Below are 23,232 nucleotides of genomic sequence, written 5' to 3' on the forward strand. Positions count from 1 at the left end.
GAAAGGAAGGTCTTACCAGTTAGTTTCTTTAATAAACACAGCGAGAGACAAAAGAAAGCATCTCCCTAGAATGGCAGTGCTCCCAATTCAGGGTCACCCCTCCTAAGTCTTGTAACCTGAGCTTGTACCATCTGTGCTTTCTGTTCTAACACTCTCTGAGCTCTCTGTGTCCTTGGGGATGGGGGGGGGGAATGCTGTCCAGAGACTGTTAAGCCTCTCTCTTCCAGTGTTTCTTCTGCTAGCTGTTCCCAATCCTGTATTTCCCAGCTTTTGCCTTCTGAACTATGCCCCTCTGCAAACCACTGTTCTAAATCTATACTGTCCTCCTGCTCCTGGGAAGATTCAGGGTCGGGGGAAAGGGTGGCTCCCACCATTTCTCCTCAGTGCAGTCCTCCTCAGCACAGACCCTGAAAATTGCTATGTGCCTCCCAGGAAGGTTTGCTGGAAAAGGTTTCCCACCCTTCCCCTAGGATATGCTAACCAGGGCCGGCCCTACGGCAAGCTGCGCTCCGCACTGCACCCGCCAGACAGCCACATTGGGAAACTGGGCAGGGGGGGGGACGCCGGAGGGATCTTCGCACCATGGCGCAAGGGCGCCAGAAATGCTTAAGACGGCCCTGATACTAACCAATCAATCTTTCTTGAATTGTGTCAAACATAGTCATAGCAGTGCAGATTATAACACGTACAGGAATACACACAGAGAGACATGAAAAATGCCTAAAACATCAATAGCAGAATCACAGTGCAACATTTTCTGGATCATATCCCTTCAGACTACAGGAGGGTATAGTGTTTGGATTATATAATGCTCAAATTTTCTTTACCCATGGAAAATTTGCATGTATTGAAGAATGATAGAACGCTTGCCCTGATATATTTGATGACTGAAGAGTCCAGGGCTTTTTTTCCAGCTAGAGCTCACTGGGACTCAGTTCCAGCACCTCCCAGGTGGGCACCAATGCCATTATGAGAGAACAAGGGAGGCATTCATAGTGAGTTCCGGCACCTCTTCTTTGTTAAGGCTTCTGAATTTAAAACAATAATAGAAGTGGATAAGTTATTTAACGTTCCTCTTAAGCAAAGCAATTTTCAAACAATCTATAAATGAGTCAGACATGCCATGAAGATCATGTTCAGTGGAGATGGAAGGGGAAAGTTGATCCGTTTAGATGCTTATTACAAGGCCATATGCCTAGCATCAGTTTCTGAGGAAGCCTGACAGAAGCTAGCATTCTCATCCGTTTTCATTCTTTGCAAGAGTCCCAGCTATCAGTTTTAATCATAGTTGCCAACTTCCCAGTTGTCCTTCACATTTCGCTGGTCAGCTAGCGGTAATCAACACATATTAGTCACATAGGACTCAATTCTAATTACTCTTCTCAGTCTACAATATAAACAATCAGTGACGCATGATCTGACTGCTGACTCGGTACTGAAGCTCTGAACAAGGTACAAGGCTAGCTGTTCATCTATATAGCATATAAAGTGTGAGCTGATCAATTACATGGGGAAACACAGATGGCAATGGCTGTGCTGGGGATATGTACTAGGTGTTATTTTAAATATCTTCCATGAGAGAATATGCCACTTTTTAGTAAAGGAAAACAAGTGCCACGAGGCATGAGGGGAATGGAATGCGTGGATTTCAGAAGCAGAATTTAGGGCACTGCAACTGGAAATATGTGAAAGCACATTTTGGTATCTGGGGGGGGGGGACAGTTTGGATGTGTGATTTGTTGCAATGAATGAAGGATCTGCTGGTCTTTTATTTAACACACTCACATGCCATGAGGTTCTGACCTAAATGTCACCATTAACTGATGTTTCTTCCTTTTGACGATTCCATTATTAAATCCATTCAAGTGGGGCCTGCAACAAAACCCATTTCATTACTTCCCCTGCCCTTTTTTGTGTATACTTCATTCTTAGGGTTGCCATATTTCATCCGGACACAAACAAATTGTTGACCTTTTTGTGTGTGAAATAACCCAAGTTGTTGAGCTTTGGTTTTTTTGCTTATGCTGCCAAAAATCCAGGATGAACCGCCACTTTCCAGAAATTCCCCCTGGATGTCACTTCCACCGTTTCTACCCGAAAAATCCAGACATATGGCAACCCTACCCATTCTATTATTCCTCCTGCAACTCAGTCAGCATTCTGCAACTACTGAGCATGCTCAGTGGCATGGTTGGCTGGTTCTGGGTTCCTTCCTGAGGGTTCCCCGCCTTTCTTTTTTAAATGTTTACGTTTTCCCGACACTCCTCTGCATGGGTAGCACCATTTTGTAGGATAGAGCAAAATGGAAGACAAAGACAATACGTTTTTGATGTGGGCACAAGTTTCTTTTGAGCTTTGCAGAAAGTTAAAGGTGGGCAAGTGGGGGTTTGACCAGATAAACATCAATAATCAACCAATTCAGTCCACGTTCCCCATACAATTTTTGAAACATTTTTTTGAACTGAGCCTGAACTTGTGTCTGCAAAATGGATCCAATTCTGTGAAAAATATAGACGATGGAAGGCGACAAAGCAAAGCATAGACATAAACAAAGCAGTAAATGTGAATCAAAATGGAATACCTCCGTATGGATTTGTATCATAGCCCTCTGGAAAAATTAGCTATTTCTGCCAAGCTCCAAAGTAGTTGCCAATCAGTGACAAAGTTCAAAGCCTTGTACAGCTTGGGACAATACCTAAAAGCTTGTCTCAAGCTCATCCCTTATACTGTATTCCAAGTGATCCTTGTGCTTTGCAGGAGAGGGCATCTTGACAGCACCATCTTATCAGGAGGTCCATTCCACATGATGTTGGATCATCTACTCTCAGGACCTCCTGGCATTACATATCTGGCACAGGGACATCTCCAGTAATCTTGGAAATATGCTGTGCTTTGAAATGCCAACATTTGATGCCCTCCCCAGAACCCTCATGGCACCGGCTTAACCCAGGCTTTGGGAAGGAACTGTGAGGCTCTGGCAGGGTCCTAGAGTCCTCCAGCCTTCTTCCAAAAGCCAGGCAAACACCAGTCTTTGAGAAGGCAGCCTCCTTGCATACTCGCGCTGCTCTAAATCTGCCTCTGGCATCTCTGTTATCTTTTCAGTGCTTGTTGCTGACATTCTACAAACCTTCTAAGTGAAGTATATATAAGTCCAGCATCTCTATGAGATTTTAAACTGTTCTTCCATATACATTTGTTTTACAGGCAACACCCACATACAAGAAAATGATGATGATGATGATTTATTGGCCAAGTACTAATATACAGTACAGTCATACCTCGGTTTAAGTACGCCTCAGTTTGAGTATTTTCAGTTTAAGTACTCCGTGGACCCATCTGGAACAGATTAATCCACTTTCCATTACTTTCAATGGGAAAGTTTGCTTTGGGTTAAGTACACTTCAGGTTAAGTACAGACTTCTGGAACCAATTACACTCATACACTCATACTTCGGGTTAAGTACGCTTCAGGTTGAGTACTCCACGGACCGTCTGGAATGGATTAATCCACTTTCCATTACTTTCAGTGGGAAAGTTCGCTTCAGGTGAAGTACGCTTCAGGTTAAGTACAGACTTCCGGAACCAATTGTGTTTGTAAACCGAGGTATCACTGTACTTGGAATTTTGTTTCGGCGACATTGCAATGTAAAAGTACTTAGAACACTATTTCAAGATCACCAGCGGAGTGACTTCAGAACAGGTTGAGGTGGTTGTTGGTGCCTCTGGCGCCAACTGAATGGTGATGATGATGGTGGTGATGGTAACTTTTTCTATGCAGAAGTTGCACAAACAATAATTTCCTGACACCTGCAAGATCAATGCCTGTGCCTGTGGCAGGCAGGAGCCCCTGAACATGGGTACTCAGTATTTTTTATGGTGGCAGATTTGGGTAGCAGATTGGTATGCTTGTAAGTGTTTGTGTTGCTGTTCTACTGTCTGGTGTCTTTAGTGTGTGATACTTAGGGGTTTGTTTGTTTTTTAATAGTGTTAATGTGTAGATGTTTTTAGATTACTTTTATGGCTGTTATAAGCCACCTTATGCAGCTGTTAGGTGGAAGGCAAGGGGAGAGGAAAATGAAAGAACAGCAGTAAGTAAAGGAAATTGTTTCAGATCCTTTTTTAAACGAGCCAGTCATTTTGGTATTTTATTTTTGTATCTTATGTTTTATTGCATTTGCATATATTGTGGCATATATGTGAGTGGGTGGTATTTATAATAATAAATCAATCTGCTACACATTTAGGAAAGTGGTTTATCTCTCTATTCTTGAGATATTGTCCCCCAATTTGGCATGAGGGTTCTTAAGGTGGAAGTACGGGTTTTTATTCATGCTTAGATAGCACCGGGTGCCATTTTGAATCAAGATGGTGGATTGTACCATTCCTAAGTGCAGTAATGAAAATACAGTGGTACCTCGAGTTACGAATGACTCGACTTACAAAATATTCGACTCACGAAGTGAAATAATTGGCAAGCACTTATGATTTTTTTGACATCCGAAGGCCGAATCGGGGCCTCGCTGCCGCCGCAGGGCCTCAGGCCGGATCGCTACCAGCTGTGCTGGCTCCCGCCTGGCCAGATCGGGCCCTCTCCGCCACCGCTGGCCTCAGGCCGAATCGCTGCTGGCTCCCGCCCGGCCGGATCGCACTTTCTCTGCCTCTGCCCCGGCCTCCCGCCACCCCCCAGCTGCCATAGGGCCGGATCGGGCTCTCATCTCTACAGCCGCTGGCCTCCCGCCTCCCGCCCAGCTGCCATAGGGCCGGATCGGGCCCTCGCCGCCGCTGTTAACGGCCTCCCACTGCCCCCAGCTGCCATAGGGCCGGATCGGGCCCTCTCCGCCGCTTTCACCGCCCCTGCCGCCCCCCAGCTGCCATAGGGCCGGATCGGGCCCTCGCAGCCGCTTTCGCCGCCCTCCCACCTCCTCAACAGCTGCCATAGGGCTGGATCGGGCACTCGCAGCCGCTTTGGCCGCCCTCCTGCGCCCCCCCCCAGCTGCCATAGGGCCGGATTGGGCCCTTGCAGCCGCCTCGCAACCGGCCTTTAAAGTGCATTTTTAAAAGGCCTGGAATGAATTAATCCATTCCCAATGCATTCCTATGGGAAACATCGTTTCTACTTACGAATGTTTCTACTTACGAATGTGCATTTGGAACGGATTAAATTCGTAAGTAGAGGTTCCACTGTATTGTCATCAGATTTGTCATGATGGCTCCTGAATTGATCAGGGGATGGATCTGGGGCCCTGAGTCAGCTCAGAGGGGCCATGTACAGCACTAGAAATTAACACATAATATTATCACTAGCTGTTTTTTGTTTCTTAGGTTTCTTAGGCAAAAGCAGAAAAGTTCAGCTAGTTTGTGTATGTGTATGTTAGCTTACTAAATTCTTTTCCTTCTGATTAGCTCAGTGATAGGGCATGCAAAACGTCTCAGGTCCATTCCCCGATGTCTCCTTGTAGGACTGGGAAGGAATCCAGACTGAAACCTTTGACAGTCACTGCTTTTCAGCGTCAACAATGCCAGGCTAAACGATCTGACTAGTTATAAGCAAGGCTTAATTTGTGCTCTCAGGTGGGCACCATTGCCATTCTAAGAGGTGTTCATGGTGCGTTCTGGCACCTTTTTTATCTAGAAAAATGGCACTGGTTATAAGGCATTTAAGGAAGGTGTTCTTTGAAAGTTAGCTGATCCCAGCCTGCTTGAACGTTCAAAACTGAGTCGTTCAAAAGTGCAGGGCCTTCCCTTGCAATGACACAAGTCCTTTAAAAATACAATGAAGGGAAATAGCTAGCCAACTGCAAGTAGAGTAAAGGTAGACAGGAATTCAGAGTCAACCCTAACATTAAGGTAAAATAATTGATGCTTTTGAATTATGGTGCTGGAGGAGACTCTTGAGAGTCCCATGGACTGCAAGAAGATCAACCCTATCCATTCTGAAGGAAATCAACCCTGAGTGCTCATTGGAAGGACAGATTGTGAAGCTGAGGCTCCAATGCTTTGGCCACCTCATGAGAAGAGAAGACTCCCTGGAAACGACCCTGGTGTTGGGAAAGATGGAGGGCACAAGGAGAAGGGGACGACAGAGGACGAGATGGTTGGACAGTGTTCTCGAAGCTACAAACATGAGTCTGACCAAACTGCGGGAGGCAGTGGAAGACAGGAGTGCCTGGCGTGCTCTGGTCCATGGGGTCACAAAGAGTCGGACACGACTAAATGACTAAACAGCAACAACAAAAAGACAAGCACCCCTGGGTGGTTAAGTCCAGTCAAAGGTGACTATGGGGTTGTGGTGCTCATCTTGCTTTCAGGCCGAGGGAGCCGGCGTTTGTCCACAGACAGCTTTCCAGGTCATGTGTCCAGCATGACTAAACTGCTACTTTTGCACAGAGGACCATGGTGGAAGCCAGAGTGCACAAAAACGCCATTTACCTTCCCACCACAGTGGGAACCCTAACATTAGGCAGAGAGAGAGACAACCACTCCAGGCAGCTGATCTGAGGTGAGATGAAAGGACAGTTATTTAATTGATTGTTGTTGTATTTTTACTCTCAGAAAAAGGAAGAGACATTTGTGGGAATGTCCTGTGAATGTGTTTGGATATGTGTGCACAGGCAAAAAATTCATCCTGACGGCAGATTTAGGATTCCCACCCCACCCCTTATCAAGTGGGCATTGTTACCTAGCTCATGAAAGTCCATCACAACATTTATTTTGTTTGTTTGTTTGTTTGTTTGTTTGTTGTGTTAAAAAGGTATGTTTCTTTCTAGCAAGAGGGAGACAGAAAGAGCAAGAGGGGAGCTTGAAAAATAATTGACTCATAAAAAATACAAGCACAAATAATTGAATGTCATACTTTGACAAATTCCAGTTCTGCGAGTCCCCAAATATCAAATGCAAGTGTTTGTTTTTCCTCTTGCTTGACTTTGGTAGTTAGAGCCACAAACATGAGACTCATTAGGGTCATTGCAGCATCTCGCCGTTCAGCTCTTCTCCTTGCTGCTTGACAACTTTGGAAAACATTTTAATAAAGAAGCAATTTTGCTAATCAACTGCTTCTTTCAGACTCATCAGCTCTAATTAGAAAGTTACTGTCAAGCTACAAGAATAAATCCTTACCTTGACCTTTATGTAATTGAAATATAAATAACTTTAAAAAGCTGGATAGTGTTTCAGCTGCGATCAGCCTTCCTTTGGCATTTCGCTCCATCATGAAAGGCTACCTTCTTCCCGCCTCCTGCCCTGCTCCCCGATGCATAAACATTGAAATAACTTAAAAAATAAAAACAGCAAGCTCTTTCTTAGTGAACTCCAGGGCAGATGATTGTGAAAAGGCACAGAGTCTGCACTGGGCATCAAAATGGTGTGTGGATGGACATTTCATTAATCCCTATCTTCATGGGTTCTTCACAAGTTGCAAGAACCACCAAAGATTCGACTGCAAGCTAACTGGGGCCAATTGTGCATCTCCCAGTTCCTCTAACTGGCCCCCAGGACTCTCCCTAGACTTCCTTTACCTCTGATCAGTGCTGTCTTTAGCATATGTGCCGCTGGGGTGCAAAGATCCTCCCAGCGCCCCCAAATTTAGTTTAGCCCCCAAATTAACTTTTATTATGCTTATGTCAGACACCACGCTTACGCCTTATCTCTTGTTTACGAAAGAAGGGAGGAAAAAGAAACAAACTTTTTTATTTGCTCATTTATTTACAATACACTTATACTTAAGTATACAGCACCACCATACTTAAACTTATAAGTATTGTTTAGGCACCTACTTAAGAGAAACATCAGTCATATCAAAGGTGCCACAGAGCAGCGCAATAAAATACGTACATAACATAATATTTCGATGTAAGAGTTAATTTCGTGTGGATGGCACCATTGAGAATGACAAGCACCACCATTGTGAATGACAAGTGCCACTGCTGGTGCAGCGCAGCTTTGGTAAATGAGCACACAAAGTTGAAAGTCCTTTAGTGAAACAATAGGCATACATTTAGGTAATACCTAGGTTGTTGTTTAGTTGTTTAGTCGTGTCCGACTCTTCGTGACCCCATGGACCATAGCACGCCAGGCACTCCTGTCTTCCACTGCCTCCCACAGTTCAGTCAAACTCATGTTCGTAGCTTCGAGAACATTATCCAACCATCTTGTCCTCTGTCATCCCCTTCTCCTAGTGCCCTCAATCTTTCCCAACATCAGGGTCTTTTCCAGGGAGTCTTCTCTTCTCATGAGGTGGCCTCAGCTTCACGATCTGTCCTTCCAGATATACCTAGGTATATATGTATTTTGTTTTTCTAGCTTGATCAAAATTATTTATTATTTCATAACAGGTACAGTCAGTCATACCTCAGGTTGCGAATGTGATCCATGCAGGAGGTGCATTTGCAACCCACAGAGTTTGCAACTCGCAGTGCCGCATCTGCGCATGTGTGTGACACAATTCGGCGCTTCTGCACATGTGCATGACATCATTTTGCATTTCTGCGCATGCACGAGTGCCGAAACCCGGAAGTAACCCATTTTGGCGCGGAGCACAACCCGACAGCGCATACCCTGCAGCGTTCGCAACCCAAGGTATGGTTGTAGATAGTTAAGTGCTTAGGCAGCTTCAGTGGCGTGCGCCTGGCACCCCCAGAATTCAGCACCCGGGTGCCCCGCATCCCTTGCACCCCCAGGTAAAGACGGCCCTACCTCTGATAATGTCCCTTGCTTGCCGGTATGGAAGATTTGTGGGAAATATCCAGCCTACAGTTCAAAGTTAAAGTTCACTTTCATTGCTCTGCTCGCTTTTGCCTCCACTCTCTCACCTACTGTCATGTCATCCAAGAAGGTTGTCCACAATGGAATGTAGCTCTCAGGTGGAAAATGTTTCTTCTTTGCTCCTAAACCTACTTACTCCTGAGTAAGTCCCACTGAACTCAACAGATGTTGCATCTAAATAGGTGTGCATACTACTGTTAAAATTGTGCTCTAGGCAAACATGGTTGGCAGTTTTAGTCCTAGGCCTTATTAATCTTGCCCAGCTCATGAAGTATTGGCCTGGATTAATGTTTTATGTTTTCTTTGAATCCCAGACATGGGACTTATTTGTTTAGGTAAGAATTTATATGCTGCCTACTTAAAAGGAGTTTTCCCATAGTAGCTTATAACTGATATAGTCAGTCAGTCAGTCAAGTTTATTGCTTACTAGTGGAATTCAGCCCGTTTAAAAACGGGCGCTGGAACGCTGCTGTCGTGCAGCGCCGGCATGGGACGGAGTTTCGGAGAAGGTCTCCAAAGCCCCGTCCCATGTCGGCGCTGCGTGGCGAGGCGGCGGGGGGGGGAGCACTTCTCCCCCCCCGCCGCCTCGCCGCGCACCTCCCGCATGAGACGGGGCTTCGGAGACCTTCTCCGAAACTCCGTCCCATGCCGGCGCTGCGTGCCGAGATGGCGGGGAGGAGGAGCGCTTCTCCTCCCCCCCGCCACCTCGCCGCGCACCTCCCGCATGAGACGGGGCTTCGGAGAAGGTCTCCGAAGCTCCATCCCATGCGAGCGCAGAGAGGGAGGGAAGTCTGTGGCCCCGCCGCTCCTCTCATGGGCCAGGGAGCGTTGTGAGGAGGAGGCAGAGGCGGACAAAGATGGCGGCATCGGGGTCTGGGGGCGCGGCGGCGGCGGCGGGAGCCGGACCGGGCTCCTCAAAGGCGCCCTTCCTCCCCCCCTTCACCTCCGCCGGCCTCCACACTCGCTTCCCGACGCGCTGTCTGGCTGGGAACGGCAGTTGGAGGAGACAGAGGGGTGGGGGGGAGGGCGCGCGTGTGCGTTCTAAGTCTCTGGTCCAATCCCTGTGTCCCTGGGGCCCATGCGCAGTAGCCCAGGGACACACGGGAAAACGTGGACGCAGGGACACTTGCATTATATATATATAGATACCCAAAGGCTGCTGCAATGTATATAATTTCATTCAATAAAATACTAATTTGATACAAAAACATGACCTAATCTGCACGAAGCTATAGAAACTCCCTAATATACAAATTGAAACATTAGACAATAAAATTTATAAGCTAAAATCACCGTGGGGAAACTAATATATTAAAAGTAATGTTAAATAATACAATAGAAAATTATATACAAGGTTTAGTAATAAAGATGCAGCTTGGTGTAGATGGGGTCAAATAAATTCATCTCCTTTACAGTTCATAGCTATCTCGGCTATATATATTTTTTCTAATTTTCCTGGTGGCAGTTGCAAAAAGTACTACACACCAGGTCACATACTTATCTATGTCTGCGAGGAGATAAAGAATCATGTCAGAAGGATTCTGACCAGGGGACCTTGTCATTATAGGTGTCAAAAACCATTCTCTTGCTTCATTATATAAGGGGCAGCGTAAGATATAATGTGTAAGGTCCTCTATTTCAGGGCATCCCCTAATACAAACACGTTCATTTACTGGTATGCCTCTGTGTCTCCCATCTCTATAAGCAGAGTTTATTGTATTTAATCGTAACTCTGCAAAAGCTTTCCGGAGTTGTACAAAAGTCCATACATTGAAGTAAAACGTATGTTCATGGGCCTCTCTAAGTTTAAAATATAATGGGGCGCATATGGGTAGGTACATGGCGTTTAAGTCGTTTTTCTAGCCACTGCCCTTATGGTCCATTTGAAAATAACAACAACAAAAACAACAACAACAACAACAACAACAACAACAACAACAACCCGCCCATCTGGCTGGGTTTCCCCAGCCACTCTGGGCACCTCCCAACAGAATATTAAAAACACAATAAAATATCAAACATTAAAAACTTCCCTATCCAGGGCTGCCTTCAGATGTCTTCTAAAAGTCAGGTAGTTGTTTATTTCCTTGACATCTGATGGGAAGGTGCCACTACCAGTTTTGGTTCCCGGTATCCTCACTTCTCGAAGTGAGGGAACTGCCAGAAGGCCCTTGGAGCTAGACCACAATAGCTGAATGATGGGGGTGGAGATGCTCCTTCAGGTATACTATTATGACTCACTATTATGACTCACTTACCCAGCTGAACCTCCCACATTTCACCAGTTTTCTGATTGTCCACAAGACCCTAGGAAGTTAAGTGGTTTCTCTTTTACCCACCTTAAAATAGTAAAGTCTTTACTTGTGGGAAAATTGCTGCACCTACCGGTATCAGCTGTGGGTTAAACCACAGAGCCTAGGGCTTGTCGATCAGAAGGCCGGCAGTTCGAATCCCCATGACGGGGTGAGCTCCCGTTGCTCGGTCCCAGCTCCTGCCAACCTAGCAGTTCGAAAGCATGTCAAAGTGCAAGTAGATAAATAGGTACCGCTACAGCGGGAAGGTAAACAGTGTTTCCATGTGCTGCTCTGGTTTGCCAGTAGTGGCTTTGTCATGCTGGCCACATGACCTGGAAGCTGTACACCAGTTCCCTCGGCCAATAATGCGAGATGAGCGCCGCAACCCCAGAGTCAGTCACGACTGGACCTAATGGTCAGGGGTCCCTTTACCTTTACCTTTTACCACTCTCAGTAGTGTTTTTCTAGAAAAATAGGTGCCGGAACTCACCATGAATGCTTCCCTTGTTTTCTTATAAAAGGTGAGGTAATGGCAATGACGCCCACCTGAGAGATGCCGGGACTGAGTTTCGATTAATTCCTGCTGAAAGAAAGCCCTGACTATCATACCGAAAGTTGGCAGGCTTTATCATCACTGAAGGGCCAACCACGTCTGCAAAGTACATCCAATTCTGGGAGAAAATAGAGACGTGTGCGCACACACGTGAAAGATCCCTCGCACAAAATCCTCTCAATGGATTTGCCTGAAATTTGTGGAAGAGCCACTCTCCTTGCAAATTTCATTCACTTAACTAAAAAATGGCAGGTGTTGTTATAGCCATTTTTAGATTCCTCATTATAGCTTATGGGGTGAAACAGCTTTTGATGTAACACTTCCAGTTTGGACTTGAATAACCAATCAAATCGGATACTACAGATACTAGGCGAATCTTGTTCTAAACTTGGTAACCTCATAGCACCCCTTTGCTGTTTTGTTGTTAATATTTCCATTTTTCAGATGGAGAGCTGAATTTAACACATAGTCCAAAGTTAACCCAGTAACTGAAACAGAAGTTTCTTTTTTATAAATACAACTCTTTGGGATTCGTCAAACCATACTCAGAATTATACAACTGTCCCAGCTTACTAGGGAGGAGACGAAGAGCAGTGGTTGTAATATAACATAGAAGACTCAGCTCAGTTTTGGAATTGCCATTGAAATTTACCAAAAGTGGGGTTCTTCTGCAGCTACTACAACAGTATCTGCTGGGGGGGGGAAATCCATTATACTGTACATTCTTCTTAAACATTTCGAGTTTCATGTTTAACGCAAAGGCATTATCACCTTTGCTTTATTTTTATTGCTTTCAGAGTAAACTATTTCTAGCAAGATCAATTTGTGCCAAGCGTGGTGAGACCTTCTCGTGATAAATCACAGTCTGGGGCATCAATGGCTGGAGCTCTCTCTTTCTTAATCTTACACACACACAACATTTCAGCATAATTTTGTATAGCTCTACTTCTTGGGTTACAATTCTGCACATTCCTTCCCTTTCTTTCTTTCTTTCTTTCACATCAATCACCTGTTTGGTTTCTTATTTACAAAAAAAATAAATCAGCCGGGGGTGTGCAAATGAATTTGGGCAACAAATAAAAAGCAATGGTGGTTTTTCTTTCAAACGTAGTTAAATTATACATTATAAATACTCACCCTTATCACAATTCATTACTAAACAGAATTATCATGAGATTTGAACATTCTAATTATAAAAACCAACCAAATCTGTACTATCATTGCCTCTAACCTGCATAATAATTGTTTTCTTAATTTAATACTTTTTTTTACTTAGACAATTTGTTATTGCTGTATAATAAAAAAAGTGCTTCTTTAAGTATGCTATCTCAGACTATCTATCCTTTCTCATGTGCAGTATCAATCTTAAAATGTAATGTAATGTAAAAAAACCTCTTTAACGCGTTCAGAGCCTTACCAGTTTTTAACCCTATGGTTTGCATTTACAACACAAGTGGAAGTCACATCTGTTACCAGGAGTGTCATGGAAACAGCTGCCAGTAACATCTAAAGGGGACATGAGATGCACAAGGCTATCCTCATCTGAACCTTTCTATGAATTCACATCTAGGCTCTCTTCCCGATGTGATTTCCCCCTCCCACTATACATGTCACTAACCAATCACAGCCAGTTTTGTTTTGGCATGGGAGCATCTGTGGCTCGAGATCAGAATGTTTATAACAAATGCTTCTTCTTTTTTTGAGAGTGTTAAAATTAGCTATTGAGTAAATCTTGGCTAAGGGACCCAGGTGGCGCTGTGGGTTAAAGCACAGAGCCTAGGGCTTGCTGATCAGAAGGTCAGCGGTTTGAATCCCTGTGACAGGGTGAGCTCCCGTTGCTCGGTCCCAGCTCCTGCCAACCTAGCAGTTCGAAAGCATGTCAAAATGCAAGTAGATAAATAGGAACCGCTACAGCGGGAAGGTAAACGGCATTTCCGTGTGCTGCTCTGGTTTGCCAGAAGCGGCTTTCTCATGCTGGCCACATGACCTGGCAGCTATACGCCGGCTCCCTCGGCCAATAATGTGAGATGAGCGCGCAACCCCAGAGTCGGTCATGACTGGACCTAATGGTCAGGGGTCCCTTTACCTTTACCTTTAAATCTTGGCTATATTCAGAAATCCAACAATATTCTACATCTGAACAGATACTGTTCAGGTGAAAGGGGGACATGAAGCCAAGGATTGGGGCAATACCTGTATGTGCGGCAAATGTCTATGTGTCCTGGGTTTGTTTTTTCAGAAATGTTCAGAAATGCTTGGGGAAGGAAATGTGATTAGGGAGTTTTCAATGGCTGCTCTTTAAGAAAGGTTTTGTTCTATTCACCAGTTTGGAAAAGCATTCTTCCTGCACCACCAGGAGATTTAGCTTTTTTTAAAATAAAAATAAAAATCAACACTTACCTCTGTCAAGCGTATAATTTGTTTCAGCCTCCCCCTCCCCCCAATTTATGCTTTTTTATATAACATGCTTTACAAGTTTGATATTGATTACAGGCTCATTTTTTAATGTGTTACCAATGCTGGGTCCAAAGCAATTATTGTTCTAAATAGGCAGAGTGTAAATGTTCTACATTATTTGCATCGGTGGTTACAGAACAGCACAAATGTCCCCTTTCCTGTTTAGCCGAGGCTCTCTCTATCTTGAAAGACTTCCTATTTGGCCTGCTTTATGTTTTCCAACTACGTGGAGAGAACGGCTGGTAAGAGTCTCTCATTAGAAGCCTGTCTGATTTAATTAATCTTTAATTCTTGGGCAAAACCAATGAAAGGATAGGTTCGATCAGTAAAATTCATTTGCAACATTTATCAACTGGCTGATCTTTATCAGCCAACCGAATGACAGTAAATCAAATGTGTGCTCCTTTTCGATTCATAGACTAAATAATTAAAGTCCCCATAAAGTCCCTGTCCCAAGTAAATCTAATTGTGGATAAATTAGAGCTGAACTCAGTTTTCATGGCCAATTGCTTCTGGTGCTGTAGCATAATAATAATAATAATAATAATAATAATAATAATAATAATAATAATAATAATAAATTATTTATACCCCGCCCATCTGGCCGGGTCTCCCCAGCCACTCTGGGCGGCTTCCAACAAAAGAATAAAACACAATAATCTATTAAACATTAAAAGCCTCCCTGAACAGGGCTGCCTTCAGATGTCTTCTAAAAGTCTGGTAGTTGTTTTCCTTTTTGACATCTGTTGGGAGGGCATTCCACGGGGTAGGCGCCACCACCAAGAAGGCCCTCTGCCTAGTTCCCTGCAACTTGGTTTCTCACAACGAGGGAACCGCCAGAAGGCCCTCGGTGCTGGACCTCAGTGTCCGGGCAGAATGGTGGAGGTGGAGACGCTCCTTCAGGTATACTGGACCCAGGCCATTTAGGGCTTTAAAGGTCAGCACCAACACTTTGAATTGTGCTCGGAAACATACTGGGAGCCAATGTAGATCTTTATGTGGTCTTGGCGGCCGCTCCCAGTCACCAGTCTAGCTGCCGCTTTCTGGATTAGTTGTAGTTTCCAAGTTACCTTCAAAGGTAGCCCCACGTAGAGCGCATTGCAGTAATCCAAGCGGGAGATAACTAGAGCATGCACCACTCTGGTGAGAGAGTCTGCAGGCAGGTAGGGTCTCAGCCTGTGTACCAGATGGAGCTGATAGACAGCCGCCCTGGACACAGAATTGACCTGTGGCTCCATGGACAGCTGTGAGTCCAAAATGACTCCCAGGCTGCACACCTGGTCTTTCAGGGGCACAGTTACCCCATTCAGAACCAGGGAATCCTCCACACCTGCCCGCCTATTAGCTACTAAGGGTTCTTAAGTTGCGCCCAGGCAGGGACAGGGACAGTCAATAACGACACCGAGGGTTGAATCCAGAGAAAGACTTTAATCTCTAATTAGAGAGACTCTTGGTGATCCATATTTCACGACAAGAGTAAAGAAACACAAATTTGCAAAGATTCTTATACACTTCTTGGGCTCCTCCCCCCCTCCTCTGTAAGTAAATGCGCATGCAAGGGGGTCACAGGTTACAAGTCCATATAAGGAAAATCTGTATCCTGTCCTCATAAACACAAGGGGATCACAAGTACATATAAGGAAGATCCGTATCCTGCCCTTCTCATAAACACATGCTGACTCATGCTTCCTCAAGCAGCCTTGAGTGGGGGCTTGAGTTCCTATCTATCTTGCCTGCTCTGTGCGTCAGACTGCTAGCATCAGACAAGGCCAGCCATCCGGCCTTGATAGCACTTTGGCCCAGAGACGCAGAGCCACTGAAAAGCATTTTAAGGAAAAAGGGCATCCACGGAATATTGGGGGGGGGCTAAGCCATACACTCAGAATTATACAATGCAACCTATATGATCAGATTTAGCTCAATAACACAACTGGCAAATCTCTCCCTGCAAAACGAAGGGAATACAGGGGGCTCCACCACCACCCACCAAAGAGGAACAGCAGAAGATGGGAAAGCACTGGCAGAACCACGTGCATTGCCCAGAGTGCCTTGCTGCAAGAACAGGACGGTGAGGTAACACAACGACGCTCCTGGTTTCATGTTTCTCTGCCTTATCTCTGCTCCCATGTTGGGTTTAGTTTGCAAAGAGAGACTCCCTTGAGTAGATGCTGGTTAGCGAAGGGACTGGCCGCTGCCCAATCCACCAGGGGGTCACCACACTTTTCCTGCCCTGGGTACCAACAACCCATGCTACGCCCCTGACTAGGTGTGGATCCAGCAGGCTTTTCTTATGCGTCTATGCTCTGTTGTGCAGATGGGGCAATAGATCTACAGCTGCTGAATTGGTACATTTCTGATAATCAGGGCTCAACTGCTGAATTGGACTTAGTGCAGCTTGCTCATTCATTATCTGGGTGGTATTATTTGAATGGAATACGTGTGAGCTCAAGGTGAACTCAAAACCCTTGATCAAGGATGGACAAGGTCAGAGATTATCTTCTCGCATTGGATGTGAGTTAAGGAAGTTTATTCCCCCCCCCAAAACACACACACACACACACACACACACACACACACACACACAAACACACACATGTTTATTGACTATTAATAACAATGACAGGGGAAAAAATGAAAGGAAAAAAAGTTTAAGAAATACTGAATTGCCAATAAGGAAATATAGGATACAGCCTATGCAATTTACTGAGTCAATAATAAAATATACCAAGAGGAAAAAGATGAGTGGTCTATGATTACAAAGGGTTTCATGGTCAAAATTAAAACAATTGCATCATTTTATTTATTTATTTCAAAAATGAATATATCAGTTTCTCGTTGTTTCTGTCTTAAATTCAGTTCTCCACATTCCACATCAGCTCGCATTTTAAAAAATAATAATAGTAGTAATTAAAGCACCAGCTGTTTAGTGGAAAGTTCTCCTAATAGAAACATTCTTGTATGCAGTTTAGATCCACATTTTGGCAAAGCAATCTCCACTAACGTAACACACTTTTGCATGCTGCTTCCACAAAAGTACGAATTGTTATTCACACTTTAATATATGCCTTTTTGTATGCTGCTGGAGAGCTGCATTACGATATTCGGGGAATTGTGATTTTAGGATGGCTTTCTTTCAGTTCTTGTTTGGCTTGGAAAATTGTGAATTAGTTGGTTTTTCTTTCAGATATTATTTGAATCATACCCCCCCCCCCCTTCTTACACATCCCTGGTTCTTTTCCGCAGCCAAGCCCACAGACCCTCCTCTTCCTGATTTGTCATGCCATGAACTCCTGCTGTTGTCACAGGTTGGAAACCACCACTCTAGATTATCTATTACAGGCACCCCCAAACTGCAGCCCTCCAGATGTTTTGGCCTACAACTCCCATGATCCCTAGCTAACAGGACCAGTGGTCAGGGATGATGGGAATTGTAGTCCAAAACATCTGGAGGGCCGAAGTTTGGGGATGCATGATCTATTAGGTGTTCCTTTCAGCCAAGGAAAGCAAACATCATTTATTTTCTTCCTGGAAAACCCATTATTTCTTTGTTTTCTAATAATTTAGCTGAAATGCTGGCCCAAACGGGGGTGTTCCTTTCCCTTTTCCCTTTTCAAAACCCCAAAGCTTTACAACTTTTCATTAAGGAAGTGTTTGATGGGGCTGCTTTTCTGGCTTTTATGATATCTTTTAAGGTGATTTAAGCATGAATTATTAAGCAGATCACTTTAATAATGCAAACCATCACATTTGAAACTAAAAGACAGATGCCTCATAGAGAAGCGTCAAGGGGACGCAGCACTAAACGGCCCCCTTCTAATCAATGCGAATTGTTTGCTTGATGGATTGCGCCCATTTTGTTTCTGAGGAGGATGAGATGAGCAAATTCTCTCCGCAGCAGGAAGATCTGTGGAAACAATAACATGGAGGTCTTTCTGAGATTGTGGCTCAGCATTGCCTTTCTGCAACTGCCAGCCATAATAAAACATATTTATGTATGAACGTCTGCAAATATGCTGACCAAGTTGTTTTTGACTGCTCATTTTTCAAGTATAAAAAGATGGCACTTAATAACAAATATATGCAGCCTGACCTCTGTGGATGTTGTATCTTTAGGGAGGAAAGTCAATATGGCCAACTATTTAACAGATACTTTTAATAAAAGGAGCACATAGACTCCAACCGCAGCACTGGCCGGCCCTTCGTAGGATTTTGATTGCCCTAAAGTGTAGACCCACAAGACAGTCAAAATTTAGAGATGGCAGAAATGCATTTTAAATTTTTTATTCTGCATTCCCAGGGCCCAGCAGTTGTATTCCAACAATGAAACAGAGGAATAACTGCAGAAAACAAGCTCTTTTAAGTTTCCTTGAATAACAAAACTTTGGGGTAAAAAAAGTATCCATTACCATTTACCATTAGAGTAAAAAAGTATCCACGGCATATGCATGGCTGCTGGCTTGTAAGTGAGTTGTAAGTAAGTGTCTCAATTTCTAGGGACAGTCCCAGATTTTCAGAAGCCATACTGGTTTCTGATTTGACCCTGGAATGTCCCACTTTTCCATAGGACGTCCCTATTTTCATTGGATAAATGTTGGAGGGTATGGCAGGATGTCCCTATTTTCATTAGAGAAATGTTGGATGGTATGGAGCTATCCAATCCCTGAGCCATCTTTTTTTAACGTTTAATGTTTTATTATGTTTTTATATGTGTTGGAAGCAGCCAAGAATGGCTAGGGCAACCCAGTCAGATCAATAGGGTATGAATAGTAAAATGATGATGATGTTGATGATGATGGAATGGGGCATCCCTATTTTCATCGGAGAAATGTTGACGAGTATAGAGTTGTAATTTTGCCTTGTTTCCATCTTGGATTCTGCTACCTGCCATTCCCCCCCCCCCCTGTACCCAGTGATGACCAAGCTATTTCTCCCACTTTTGACATTCAGTTTAGAATTCTATTACTGACCTTCAGAAGTATTTATGTTTATGCTTCACTTCTAATTTAATTTCTCTTTATTGTCTTCCTACTGCACCCTCAAGAATCCATGATACATAAGAAACAGTTTGATCTTCCTCCTCAGTTCCTATTTCCACTGGCCCAGTTATAATTTTAAGCTATGGGCAGCTGCTGATCTGGCCATAGGGCCGGATCGGGTCCTCCCCGCCACTGGCGGCCTCCTGCCGCCCCCCACTGCCGCCACGGCCATAGGGCCGGATTGGGTCCTCCCTGCCACCGGCGGCCTCCTGCCGCCCCCCAGCTGCCGATCCGGCCATAAGGAAGGATCAGGCCCATCGCCATCGCCGCTGACCTCCTGCCGGCCTCCCCACCTGCTGATCCGGCCATGTGCATTCGGAACGGATTAAATTCGTAACTAGAGGTTGCACTCTACATGTCTGGTATGTTAGGGATTGGAGGGAAATTGATCTCAGTTTACATTTTAAGGAACTTACCTAATTCACACCTTCCAAAACAATATAAAAACAAAATACATCCTTCTTTCAAAATGTGCAGTTTTCCAACTAAGTAACATGTACAAAATGCGTATGATCAGGTAAAGAGGCCATCTGTCTCTCTCTCTCTCTCTCTCTCACACACACACACACAAATGAAATATATATAAGCAAAAATGCAGTGTATTTAGGAAAATTGTTGTGCAGATTGGGCAAAATATGCAAACATATGTATATTAGATAAAATGTATATTAAAATGCTAATTAATTGTTATGCTGACCCTTTTCTTAAACAAGAGAAATTGCAGCCTGACACAGAAATTAAGAAAGGAAAATCAGAAAGCAGTAAAACCTGAGATTAACAGATTCACCCATCCCTAGTTATGCTGTTTCTGAAGTGCATATCCTTCTTTCAAGATGAGTCTAAATGTTTTCAGAAAGTCCCATTACTTTCATTCCAATTTAAAATTAAAAAAAACCAGTGTATTTAATGGCACTGATTCCACATTACTGTCTCTGAAAAGTCTGCGTTACAGACGTCCCATATTTATTCCTAATATACTGCTTGTCCATATTAAATGTCATTTATTAGGGCTCAATACACAGCCAGCTGTCACAGTTACATTTATAAATAAGTTAATAGTGCATTATACATCATTATTATATGCCACCACATCTTACCTTCCAAGTCCCGGACTGCAGAATCCGGGACCGGCAGCCGTGTGACACCGGAAGTTGCGCCGACGTAACTTCTGGTGTCGCTTTGCCCTTCTATGGGCACCAAAAATGGCTGCTGCTGGCTTCGAAAGTTGCTTGTACACATGTCAGGAAGTGTGTCAACGCAACATCCGGTGTCGCTCCGCCCATCTATGGGCACCAAAAATGGCCGCCGCCGACACTGGAAGTCACGTCTATGCACTTCCAGACATGCGTAGATGTGACTTTTGAAGCCGGCGGCAGCCATTTTTGGTGCCCATAGAAGGGCAAATCGGAAAGAAAAAATGGCCGCCAGCAGGAGAAAATAACGGAGAAAAACGGGAGACGAAGTGATACGGGGGACCACCGGGAAAAGGTAAGTAAAAACAGGGGTTTCCCGGGGAAAACAGGGTACTTGGCAGCTATGCACCACATTCTTTAGTATCTTCTAGTGAAATATCCAAAAGTTGCAATAAATAAATGATACTTGTGAAAGAATTCAGAAGACAGCTGCAGTCCCACACACATTTATCTGGGAGTAAATCTCATTGATTTCAGTGGGGTTTTCTTCTGAGCATGGCTTACTTGGATAGCACCCAAATCATAACAGACTGCACTGCAAAAGACCATTTTGTTGAACGTGTATGATCTGGAGTGCTGCAATGGAAAACAAAAAAGGAAAAACACAAATATATAAAGCATGGGTAGGCAAACTAAGGCCCGGGGGCCGGATCTGGCCCAATCACCTTCTAAATCTGGCCCGCAGACAGTCTGGGAATCAGCGTGTTTTTACATAAGTAGAATGTGTCCTTTTATTTAAAATGCATCTCTGGGTTATGTGTGGTGCATAGGACTTCGTCCATTTTTATTTTATTTTTCAAAATATAGTCCTGCCTCCCCCAACAAGGTCTGAGGGACAGTGGGCCGACCCCTGCTGAAAAAGTTTGCTGAACCCTGATATAAAGACCCCCCCTCTCCATTATGAACATCTTAAACTACCTTTCATGACTTTCTGCATTCTACCCTGCTCTGGAGGGTAGGACTCGAACCAATGGCTTTAAGTTGCAAGGAAGGAGATTCCGACTAATACGAAACAAACTTTTTGGCAGTAAGAGCTGTTGAGCAGTGAACAGTCTTTCTCAAGAGGTTGTGGCCTCTCCTTCCTTGGAGGTTTTTAAAGCAGAGGTTGAATGGCCAACTGTCATGGATGCTTGAGCTGAGATTCCTGCATTGCTGGGGGTTGGACTAGATGGTCCTTGGGGGCTGCCAGGGGCTTGCGGACTTATGCTATCATGCTAAGAATGCCCTGGGCCTCTCAACTGACTGGGAACTCCCATCCAGGGCCTCATACAAGGTCTGCATGGGCCTGCCAACAGGTGATGTGAGAGAGGAGACTTCTGTGTGGTGGCCCCATGGTGATGAGACTCCCTTCCCTCTCAATTTTGGCTGAAGCCTGCCAACTTTTCCTTGAGATACCTGCTTAAAACAATGTTTCCTCAGGCCCTTCATGAAATTCATGCTGAATTTCTGAAGTCTCTGGTGTTTTTAAAAATATGAATTTTATTCACTGTTATCCATAAATACTATGTGTGTGTGTGTGCGCGCGCACACACACACACAAATTATAAGCACTTATAAGCACCCTGAGATCTTAGAATAAAGGGCAAGCTATAAATATTTTAAATAAATGTTAGCCTTCACATTTCTACATTTGAAATATGTCTCTATTTTGTAACACTCATCCACGCAGTGTGTATAGATTGACATCTAATAAAAGAAGAGTTTGCCCCTGGAATAAATTACCTTCCGATGGAGATGTAGCACACCTTGTTACTTAGTTTAAAACAGCTGCTGCATTAAATATTACAAACAAAAAGGTATTATTCCTGGAAGAAATGCTGATAGGAGTGGTTTCTCTTTCCACCCCATTTTTAAGACTTTGATGTTCCTAAATGAACTTGTAAAGGAAAGTGAAGTTTGAAATAGGGCTCATAATTCATTTTGCCAAGCTGATGAAAAATGTCCTTAAAAATGGAAAGAAACAGAAGTAAATGATTACTTTTTTGATGGATGGATTGCATTATGTTGTTCAGATACAGTGGTGGTATTAGATAAATCTAAGTGTAATAACATTTCTCTTGGATAATTCGATTATAAATGTCATGATTAGAATTACTTGTACGGCCAAGGGTAACTGCATATCCATTAACACTTTGCATACCAGGAAGGTGGCATTTGACACAGCCGCAGTTTGACAGCTTCAGACTGAGTTGAGGTTTTATTTTTAGGAGAGGGAGAAGGTGAAGGTGGCTCATGACAAAGAGACAAAACAAGAAGCAGACCTAGTAAATGAATCACTGGCTAGATGGATATTTAGTTAAAATATGCTGCTTAGTTCTGTGAGCATCGGAAGCTCTTTGGGTGTGAGGCTGTCTTCAAACATTTGATTCCATACTTGCACCATGCAAGTTAGGTATTAATTATTTTATGGATTATGTGCTTACCTGCCAAGTCCCGGACTGCAGAATCCGGGACCAGCAGCTGTGTGACACCGGAGGTTGCATCTATGGGCACCAAAAATGGCTGGCGCTGGCTTCGAAAGTCGCGTCTACGCATGTCCGAAAGTGTGTAGACGCAACTGCCGGAGGCGCTCTGCCCATCTATGGGCACCGAAAATGGCCGCCGCCGACACCGGAAGTTGCATCTACGCATTTCCGGACATGCGTAGGCGTGACTTTCGAAGCCGGCGCCGGCCATTTTCGGTGCCCATAGATGGGCAAATCAGGAAAAAAAATGGCTGCCGGCAGGAAAATATAAGGGAGAATAACGGGAGATGAGGAGATACGGGGGACCGCCGGGAAACGGTATGAAAAAACGGGGGTTTCCCAGGGAAAACGGGGTACTTGGCAGCTATGATTATGTGACTGAAGGGTAAGGTATACTTTTTGACTCATTAACAGAGCTTTCCAGTCCTACTTTTTAAAGGATTTGCAACACACAGGGCATCAAGTGAATTTCAA

This window comes from Zootoca vivipara, chromosome 9 (assembly GCF_965207765.1).
Source record: "Zootoca vivipara chromosome 9, rZooViv2.hap1.1, whole genome shotgun sequence".
Taxonomy (NCBI): Eukaryota; Metazoa; Chordata; class Lepidosauria; order Squamata; family Lacertidae; genus Zootoca; species Zootoca vivipara.